The following is an 11044-nucleotide window of genomic DNA, read 5'->3' on the forward strand; positions in this document are numbered from 1 at the left end:
TTTATTTTTTATTTCTATTAATTTGGAAAAGAAGTGTCAAGACCTGAACCCGCCCCTATGGATTAAGGTCATAACCGGCCAGTAATCATAAGATTACCTACGGCCTTAAACATGGTCAAACATGTTTTCAAAAGAATAAGGAGCCAAAACGGAAGTAGACTTAAAAATTTTGTCCAACGAGCTGTGCTTATATGGCAAGACAAACATTCCATAATAACTCACACGTATAAACAAAGTTCACATTTCATGTGTCCAGGACCGTTCAAACATATGATCAGCCTAACAAAAAGCTTATGTACATGGTGATCCAACATATTGATCAAAATATCAAAAGGGGAAATCAAAGGTACAAGAAACAACGCAAAATCTCGTGCGTGAGACAGTCGGGTTGACACCACAAAACTTAACTCCTCTCATGTCTTTCACTGGGACTAAGTTTGGACATCTCTTTACTCACCTGCACACACATAAATGAGAGTGAGCGACAGCCCAGTGAATAATATCAAAATAAAGGAGTACATAATTGAAATTTATAGCAGACATATCACACTGCCTTAGGCCCATTCATAATTCAATCTAATATATCAAATGGCCTCAGGCCCAAACATATCAAACGGCCTCAGGCCCATTTTGATCTTATCAAACGGCCTTTGGCCCAATCATTTATATCAAACGGCCTTTGGCCCATTCATTCATGTCAAACGACCTTTGGCCTAATCATTTATATCAAACAGCCTTTGGCCCATTCATTCATGTCAAACGACCTTTGGCCCAATCATTTATATCAAACGACCTCCGGCCCATTCGTTCATTTCCATACTCGTATCCGTGTGTGTGTCATACTCATGATCGTGGTCACGTTCGTATTCAATTCGTCTTGTGTAAAGACTGCCATTCAAACTATTCATCTATAATTCAAATTACAGACCCATAGGCTCACATAGTAGTAACATTGTAGAAATAACGTATTGGAACATGTCTTTGTTAAGATATTACTCACAGTGATCTGCTGGATGATTTGCCCTTATGCTTGACCTTACACATTTCATAAACATAATGGGTTACAAGCGATTCAATCTGTTTTTAATTCCTAAATCCTTCTTAGGCTTCTTCCTCATCTTTTTAATTCATTTATAATGCTCAATGTATACCTCAGAGTGCCCAGAAATGAAAGAGAACGGAAAACAAAACACAAAACCACTTTTCAAAATTTCTAAAACAGGGCTCTCCACTCTAGTGTAGCTTTGGCCGCTCGAGCAGACCCCTCTGGTCTGCAAAAGTACTGGTTACCTTATTTTTGCGCTTGTGCGTGACTTCGGACGCTCGAGCTAAGAGTCAAACATGTGAATGGGCGCTCGAGCATAACTCCTCCCGCTCAAGCGAACTTCAATGTCTGCAAAACTTCTAGGAGCTAACATTTTATGCTCGAGCGGCGCATTCCCCGCTCGAGCGGACTTGACGAATTCTGGAATTTCTAGAATTGGATTTGAAGCTCAATCTCAATGTTCAAGGCCCAAAACTCATGTTTTTTATACAAAAGCATGGAAAGACATTATATAACATAAGAATATAGGTAATTTGAAAACAATTGTCCAAAATCATGGTTCCTCTCTCAAATTATTTCAAATTTTTCTTGTAAATTTCAAAACTCAAATAATCAAACTCCTTACTTGCATGAATCTTGCATGCATGTGAAATATTGAATTCAATTCCATTTCAAATGGTACAAATGGTGTTCAAAATCATGAAGCTATACAAAATTATGCATGCATGTGAAATTTGGTGCTCAATTCTTCATGTTCAACATGATTCATGCTTGAGTATGTAAAATCATGGCAATTCTATACATGCATGTGCATATAGACTTCAAATTCTTCATATTCATGTTAATTCTTGTTATTGATTACCACTTAGCTTGAATTCACAAAATTACAAACTCAAACTCATGAATTCGTATCCAATCACTCACCTATGAACCCCAATCTTTCAAATTCTAGCTAGTTCTTAAGTTAATCCTCACAATCTTCAAGTTTCTAGCTCAATTCTCCAATTGCCCTCACTCTTTCTCTCTAACCGACCCTCCCTCTCTCTCTCTCTCTCTCTAGGGTAATCTCAGCAAAGTGAGATAAATGAGCTCAAAAACAATACTCATAAGTGTAAATAGACCACTTATACATGTTTGCCTAATCAATTTTGACTAATTAGTTAAGCCTAAATTAATCGATTTAATCTAATTATTTCGATCAAAATCAATTTTAAATTAAACTTCACCGTAGGCTCTAAAAATTATGTTATTTACAATGGCGTAGTCAATTTCGGTTTCTGTGGCCGATAAGACCTTCAATTTAAATTCTAAAGTAGAAAATCAAACAGATTTTCCTACGGTAAACAGATAAAAATACAAAAACACATATAATCATGCAATTAACACCCAAATTCAAATTAATCAAATAATCACACAATAATCACGATTAATTAACTTAACACAAGACAGGGTTATCACAATCTCCTCCCTTTAGAAAGTTTGGTCCTCCAAACTTATTTTACCTCTATTTGTAAACAAGAACGGGTAACGCTGTTGCATCTCATCCTCTTTTTCGCATGTAGCGTCCTTCCCATAGTGTTCTTTCCACTCTACCTTCACTATTGGGATGGACTTATTTCTCAACTGCTTCACTTGTCGGTCAACAATTCGTTCCAGCCACTCTACATATTCCATATTTTCATCAAAAGCTATCCGGTGATAATCAATCATATGAAACGGATCTCAAAGATAACCCCTCAACATCAACACGTGGAATACATTGTGCATTTGCTTGAATCCCAATGGCAACGCGACTCGATAAGCAACTGGATCAAGCCTTTCCAGAATTTAGAACGGCCCGATATAGCGGGGTGATAATTTACCCTTCTTTCCGAACCTTACCTGGCCCTTCATCGGAATCACCCAAATAAATACAAGATCACCAACCTCGTACTCAAGAGGTCTTCTTTGAACATCTGCATAATTCTTTTGTCGACTCTGAGCTGTCTTGAGCCTTTGTTGAATAATTTTAATCTTCTCAGAAGTGTCTTGCACAATTCAGGAACAAGTAAAGCCCTATCCCTAACTTCTGTCCATCAAATCGGTGATCTACACATTCTACCATACAAAGCTTCGTATGGTGCCATATCGATGTTGGAATGGAAACTGTTATTGTATGCAAACTTTGCTAGTGGCAAATAATCTTCCCAACTCCCTTGAAAATCCAAGGCACACATTCTTAGCATATCTTCCAAGATCTGTATTGTCCGTTGTGATTGCCCGTCTGTCTGTGGGTGGAATGCGGTACTAAACCTCAATTCTGTTCCTATAGCTCTTTTCAAACTTTTCCACAATCTAGATACAAATTTCGGATCTCTATCTGAGACAATGGAGACCGAAACCCCATGTAGGCGAACAATCTCATCAACATATATAGTAGCCAGTCTATAAGCATCAAATGTAGTTCTAACAGGCAGAAAATGTACGGATTTAGTTAGTCTATCGACTACAACCCAAATCGAATCCATACCTCGAGGAGTTTGAGGTAAACCAACAACGAAATCCATGGTTACATGTTTCCCTTCCATTCAGGGAGAGGTTGAAGTAGACCGTCGGGCTTTTGGTGTTCAGCTTTAACTTGCTGACACTGAAGGCACTTGGACACATACTCTGCAATTCCTTTCTCCATTTTGGGCCACCAATAGCTTTGTTTTAAGTCCTGATACATCTTGGTGTTATCTGGATGCATAGCAAACACTGACTTGTGGGTTTCATCATGAATTCTTTTCTTCAGCTCCGGAATGTTTGGGACACACATTCGGTTCTGAAATCTCAACACGTCACCATCGATGCTGAATTCTGATTTCTGATTTGCTTCAAACTCGTCAATTATCTTTTTGAGAAACTCATCATCTTTTTATCTTTGCTTAACATCAATAATTATTGTTGGCTCAGCTGAAATGGCAGCCACCAATCTGGTTTGTTCGTGTAACACGACTTCAATCTCGGTTCTCTCAAAATCTAGTAAGATTTCATTTTGTTCAGTAAGCAAGCAAGGTAAATTCCCCATTGACTTTTTGCTCAAGGCATCAGCAACTGTATTGGCTTTTTCAGGGTGATATTGGATCTGAAGATCATAATCTTTTATCAATTCAAGCCATCTGCTCTATGGCATATTTAGCTCTTTCTGTGTAAAGAAGTACTTCAGACTTTTGTGATCTGTGTAGACTTTGCACTTTGCCTCATACAAGTAATGCTGCTAGATTTTCAAAGTAAATATAACTGCAGCCAATTCTTAGTCATGTGTTGCGTAGTTCTTCTCATGTGGCCTTAACTGCCGAGAGGCGTAGGCAATCACCCTTTCATTCTGTATTAATACACAACCCAGACCTTTATAAGATGCATCACTAAAAATCACAAAGTTTTTCGTACCTGGGGGCAATGTTAATACTGGTGCAGTGGTCAATCTCGTTTTCAATTCATGGAAGGCAGATTCTCTTTTGTCATTCCATTTAAATGGTTGCCCCTTGCGTGTCAGTTGAGTAAGTGGTACAACTATTTTTGAAAAATCCTTCACAAATCTTCTGTAGTACCCAGCTAAGCCCATGAAACTGCAAACTTCTGTTACATTCGTTAGAGTGGGCCAATTCACAATTACCTCTATCTTTTGGGGCTCCACTGAAATTCCTTCCCTGTTGATAACATACCCCAAGAAAATGACTTCATCCAACCAAAATTCACATTTCTTTAGCTTGGCAAATAATTTCTTTTCTTTAAGTGTTTGCAAGACAGTTCTCAAGTGGTGTTTATGTTCAAGTCTATTCTTTGAATATATCAAGATATCATCAATAAAAACCACAACAAAATCATTGAGATAAGTCTTAAAAATCCGGTTCATTAGGTCCATAAATGCTACAAGGGCATTAGTCACTCAAAACGGCATAACAAGCAATTCATAATGACCATACCTCGTTCTAAATGCAGTTTTCTCAACATCTTCTGCCTTTACCTTCAACTGGTGGTACCCGAATCTCAAATCAATTTTGGAGAACATTTGAGATCCCTGCAACTGGTCAAACAAGTCATCAATATAGGGTAAGCGGTATCTATTCTTTATCCTTACCTTGTTCAATTCACGGTAGTCAATACATATGCGTAAGGTTCCATTCTTCTTTTTCACAAATAATACTGGTGCACCCCATGGCGAAGTACTTGGTCGAAAAAACCCCTTGTCCCATAGGTCTTGTAATTGTTCTTTCAGTTTTTTCATTTCAGCAGTAGCCATTCTGTAGGGAGTTTTGGAAATAAGCTGAGTGCCTGGCACAACTTCAATGGTAAACTCTACTTCCCTGTCAACTAATTCTCTTGGCAATTCTTCTGGGAATACATCTGGAAACTCACTAACAATAGGGATACTGTTCAATTCAACACTCACAGATTGTTTAGATAGCACACAACACAAATAACCCCGGCATCCCTTCCTAATCAATTTACATGCTTTCATTGCAGATATCAAATAAGGTGGAGGCACTACCTCGTTACCCACAAACACAATCTCTTCTTGCCCTGATGGCTTAAATATAACCCATTTCGTTACACAATCAATAGTGGCACAGTATTTAGTTAGCCAATCCATGCCCAGGATTACATCAAAATGTCTAAAGTCTAATGGTAATAAGTCTACATACAAGGTAGCATTCCCAATACGCATATCACAAAATCGACATACAGATGTACACAACACAGATCCGCCAGATGGAACAGATGCACATAACAAATATGGCAATGCTTCTAAAGGTCCACTCAATCTAGATGCAAATGCATAAGTTACGAAAGAGTGTGTTGACCCAGAGTCAATTAGCACAAAAGCATCCTGATTGCATATAGAGATAGTACCTGAGACAACGACTTCTACGTTCTGTGTACCGTTCGGAACAAGCGTAAAGACTCTCCATTGCCTCACAGTATCTCCGGTAGTAGTAGGCCGTGTAGTATTTCTTGATTTTGGGATTGATACAATTGAAGTAGCAGCTAACTTCCCGCTGTTTTGATTACAATCTCTGGCCATATGTCCCATATTACCACACTTAAAACAGGCCCCTAATATACGATAACAAACCCCACGATGCCTTTTGCCACACTGGTTGCACATTGGGGATGTGTCTCTGGAAGAATTCGAGGTACTTGAGGAGCCTATATTCTGTTTCTTTGAAAATCACTTCTTTGAAAAGAAGCCCTGTCTTTTACTACTCTTCCAGTTAGTCGTTGATTTGGCCTATCTGGCTATATTAGCTTCTGATATTATGGCTCGATCTAATACTTCGATATAGGGTTCCAGCTTGAGTACATTTACTTTCTCTAAGACATTATCTCGCAAGCCTCCCTCAAAATGTCTTACTTTCTTGTAGTCGATGTCGACCACATGTGGTGCAAATCTAGCCAACTCAGTAAATTTGGCCTCATACTCAGCTACGGTCATACTATTTTGTTTAAGTTTCATGAACTCCGATAATTTCTTGTCACGGACACATTGTGAAAAATATTTGTTGTAGAAAATCTCCAAAAATCATGCCCAACCAATATCCTTTTTATTTTCACGCATTAACATCTGCTACTTTCTTGCCTCATCTTCTAGCGTAAAGGTGGCTAGAAGTACCTTCTGTGTTTCTAAATAAGGAAACACCTCAAATAGTTTCTCTATGCCGAGGACCCATGCTTCAGCTTTTAATGGATCCAGTCCCCCATGAAACTGTGGCGGTTTCATCTTCTTAAACTCTTTGGTGAAAGCGATTATTCGGTCATCATTCTAAACGTCTTGGACAGGTGGTACTGGAGGAAGAGGAGGTGGAGGATGCGGTTGTTACCACTGTTGTTGTTGCCTCAATGTTTCTGTTTTCTCCTAAATCAGTCTTTCCATCTTATCTATTCTGGCAGTGGAAGACTCCTCTATTTCATCACCTCTTGTTCTCACCATCTGATTAGACTTGCATTATTCTTTATGCAAAAGATTCACAAGTATGCGTATACCAAAAAGCACACATATTCAAATAGTTCGCAATGCAAGTAAATCACAAAGCATGTAGCACATAGTCATTCACTTTGAAGCATTTAGGCTTGTACTCGATGTTCTCAAGTTCATACATATCACATGAATGCATTCTTGATCTTTTCTAGATGCTTACTGCTCACCTGGACAAGTGTGTGAGTTATTACTCGTGCTTTGAAACCACTCTGTCAAGACCCGAACCCGTCTCTATGGATTAAGGTCATAACCGACTTGTAATCATGAGATTACCTATGACCTTAAACCTGGTCAAACATGTTTTCAACAAAATAAGGGGCCAAAACGGAAGCAGACTTAAAAAATTTGTCGAACGAACTGTGCTTATATGGCAAGACAAACATTCCATAATAACTCACACGTATAAACAAAGTTCACATTTCATGTGTCCAGGACCGTTCAAACATATAGTCAGTCTAACTAAAAGCTTATGTACATGGCGATCCAACATATTGATCAAACTACCAAAAGGGGAAATCAAAGGTACAAGAAACAACGCAAAGTCCCATGCGTGAGACGGTCGGACTGACTCCACAAAGCTTAACTCCTCTCATGCCTTTCACTAAGGCTATGTTTGGACATCTCTTTGCACACCTACACACACATAAATGAGAGTGAGCGACAGCCCAGTGAATAATATCAAAATAAAGGAGTACATAACTAAAATTTATAGCAGACATATCACACGGCCCTAGGCCCATTCATAATTCAATCTAATATATCAAACGGCCTCAGGCCCATTTTGATCTTATCAAACGGTCTTTGGCCCAATCATTTATATCAAACGGCCTTTGGCCCATTCATTCATGTCAAACGGCCTTTGGCTCAATCATTCATGTCAAACGACCTTTGGTCGAATCATTTATATCAAACGGCCTCTGGTCCATTCATTCATGTCAAATGGCCTTTGGCCCAATCATTTATATCAAACGGCCTCCAGCCCATTCATTCATTTCCATACTCGTATCCGTGTGTGTGTCATACTCATGATCGTGGTCACGTTCGTATTCAATTCGTCTTGTGTAAAGACTGTCATTCAAACTATTCGTCCATAATTCAAATTACAAACCCATAGGCTCACATAGTAGTAACATTGTAGAAATAATGTACTGGAACATATCTTTATTAAGATATTACTCACAATGATCTGCTGGATGATTTGCCCTTGTGCTTGACCCTACACATTTCATAAACATAATGGGTTACAAGCGATTCAATCTGTTCTTAATTCATATATCCTTCTTAAGCTTCTTCCTTATCTTTTTAATTCATTTATAATGCTCAATGCATGCCTAAGAGTGCTCAGAAATGAAAGAGAATGGAAAACAAAACACAAAACCACTTTTCAAAATTTCTGAAGCAGGACTCTTCGCTCGAGCGTAATTTTGGCTCAAGCGGACCCCTCTGGTCTGCAAAAGTACTGGTTACCTCATTTTTGCGCTCGAGCGTGACTTCGGACGCTCGAGCTAAGAGTCAAACATGTGGCTGGGCGCTCGAGCGTAACTCCTTCCACTCGAGCAGACATTAATGTCTGCAAAACTTTTGGGAGCTAACAGTTTACACTCGAGCAATGCATTTCCCGCTCGAGTGGACTTGACGAATTCTGAAATTTCCAGAACTGGATTTGAAGCTCAATCTCGATGTTCAAGGCCCAAAACTCATGTTTTTGATACAAAAGCATGGAAAGACATTATATAACATAAGAATATAGGTAATTTGAAAACAATTGTCCAAAATCATGGTTCATCTCTCAAATTATTTCAAAATCGATCCGGACCGTATACAAATAATCTATATTTATACTATAGACGCTTCCACATAATATTATTTATTATTCTATATAAAAGCTAAACCCTAACCCTAATTCAACATATCACACACCATTGCCTCTCACACTCTCATCTTTCTTTCAGTATTTTCTCTTTCTCTCTCTCTCTCTCTTTCTCAAACTGAGTTCTCTCTTTATTCTTGTGATTGCATCTCAAATCAGATCGGTGGATTTCCATCTCAGATCAGATCGGTAATGTCTTGGTCTCTTTCTCTATCTATCTCTTGGTAAGTTCTCTCTCTCACTCTCTCTCACACTGTTTTTGTTGGCTTCTTTCTTCTCAAACTCAGTAAGCTCTCTCTCTCTCTCTCTCTCTCTCCTTTTTCTCAGACTGAGTTCATTGTCTCTATTTTTGTGATTTCATCTCAAATCATATCGGTGGATTTCCATCTCAGATCCGATCGGTAGTGGCTTGGTCTCTCTCTCTCTCTCTCAGTGACATTGTTGTGTTGCTGCTGTTGCTGTGCTTTTTGTTTGTTTGTTGTTGTTGTTGTGCTGCTGCTACTATGCTTTTGTTTGTTTTTTGCTTCCATTCATAGAGTTTTATTGCTTTTGTTTGTCTAAAACCAATTTTCTTATTACTGTTGTTTGATACTATGTTTAGTTTTAATACAAATGAGAACTCTGCTTTGTGTAATGTGTATACTTTTTTATTGCTTTTGTTTGTTGCTTTTATTTATTGCTTTTGTTTGATATTATGTTTATATTTTTATGAAATTAAAATATTTTATTTATTTTTTGTTATTTAATTATGTGAATCCGTGGTCGTAAACCAAATCTATCCGTGTTTAAATGGATTAGTTCGTATTGGTTCTACGCTTTAGACGGATTGGATTGGTTCTAATTTTTCAAGAACTGTAAATAACGAATTAGTCCTAATTTTACTCCAATCTAGACCATGCTCACCCCTATCTCGAATCGTTCGAAAACTCGAAAAAAATGGATGGAAAGTACCCCCATAGGAAGGTGAAAAAGAGAAGGTACTCTCACAAAACGTTTCGTCCATGCTCACCCCTATCTCAAATCGCTTGAAAATTTGAAAAGAATAGGTGGAAAGTGCCCTCACAGAAAGGTGAAAAAGAGAAGATACTCTCACAAAACGTCTCGTCGATCCAAATTCCTCCTTATATTTGGTTTGTTTGTCCAAAAATATATTTGTAGAGAAAAAAATTTTAAAAATATATTGAGTTAAAAATTAAAAAAAAAATTAAAATCACTTTTCTCTTACTATACATCAATTAATCACTTTTCTCTCTCTTTCTCAATCACATTTTCTCACATTTCCAATGATTTGTCATTAAAACTGTCAAAGATATAATATAACAACTTCGTGTGAAAAGTAATTCTCCAATGGTTTAATATGGTTGCTGTCAAATTTGGCACAAATTTTGACAAATGCCAAATTTGTCAACATACCCAAAATCAACTGTTTTCCTTCTTTGTCGCCCTCTCTCTCATCATTTCCCAAGAAAAACTCCCAAAAATAGATCAATTTTTTTATAAAAAAAAAAAACTAAATTCACCAAAAAAAAAAAATTATTAAAATAGAATTCACCAAACAACCAAACTCTAAATTTATTTATTTAAAAAAAAAAACAAATTTTACAGATGAATCAAACAACAAAAACAAGAAGCAAAATTTCAAACTATTTTAAAGCAATCTCAAATAAATTTATGGAGAATTTTCAAACAATCAAGCAATTTCAAACAAATTTATATAGCAATCTCAAGCAATTTCAATCGAAATTTAAACAATAAATACATGGATTTCAATATGGTTGGTGGATTTTCCCAACTGTGACTTCATCTTCTTTGTTTCCTTCTCTTTCAGAAAGTCGATTTCCATCTTCGTTTCTGTATTCTTCATCATCAAGTGATTTCAAGTGATCGAAGATAGAATATAAGGTTTCGATTTGAAGGGTTAGGGTTTAGAGAGAGATAAAACAGAGGGTTGGAGAAGAGGATCGATTTGAGATCGATTTTGAAATGAATAAGGGTTGTGTTTTATTGTTGAGTTGTGATTCATCGTCGAACTGTCAAGATGAAAAAGATTAAGAGAGAGAGAGAGAGAGAGAGAGAGAGAGAGAGAGGACAGCATGAGATGCTCATATTGATATTGATCCAATGGTTT

At 37.4% G+C, this 11044-nt stretch overlaps 1 long non-coding RNA gene across 2 annotated transcripts; it reads right to left on the reverse strand.

The window, feature by feature from the left end:
- Positions 1-206: 206 nt before the first annotated feature.
- Positions 207-11044, reverse strand: LOC145822420 (uncharacterized). 2 transcript variants are annotated; one of them, XR_014363664.1, is made up of 2 exons: positions 10676-11040; positions 207-457 (listed from the first exon to the last, which is right to left on the reverse strand). It is a non-coding gene; the product is annotated as an uncharacterized LOC145822420 (long non-coding RNA). The 2 variants fall into 2 exon arrangements; XR_014363663.1 differs by lacking the exon at positions 207-457 and adding an exon at positions 7394-7679 and having other exon boundaries at positions 10676-11044.

This window comes from Camellia sinensis, chromosome 3 (genome assembly GCF_055761805.1).
Source record: "Camellia sinensis isolate YWXY chromosome 3, ASM5576180v1, whole genome shotgun sequence".
Lineage (NCBI taxonomy): Eukaryota > Viridiplantae > Streptophyta > Magnoliopsida > Ericales > Theaceae > Camellia > Camellia sinensis.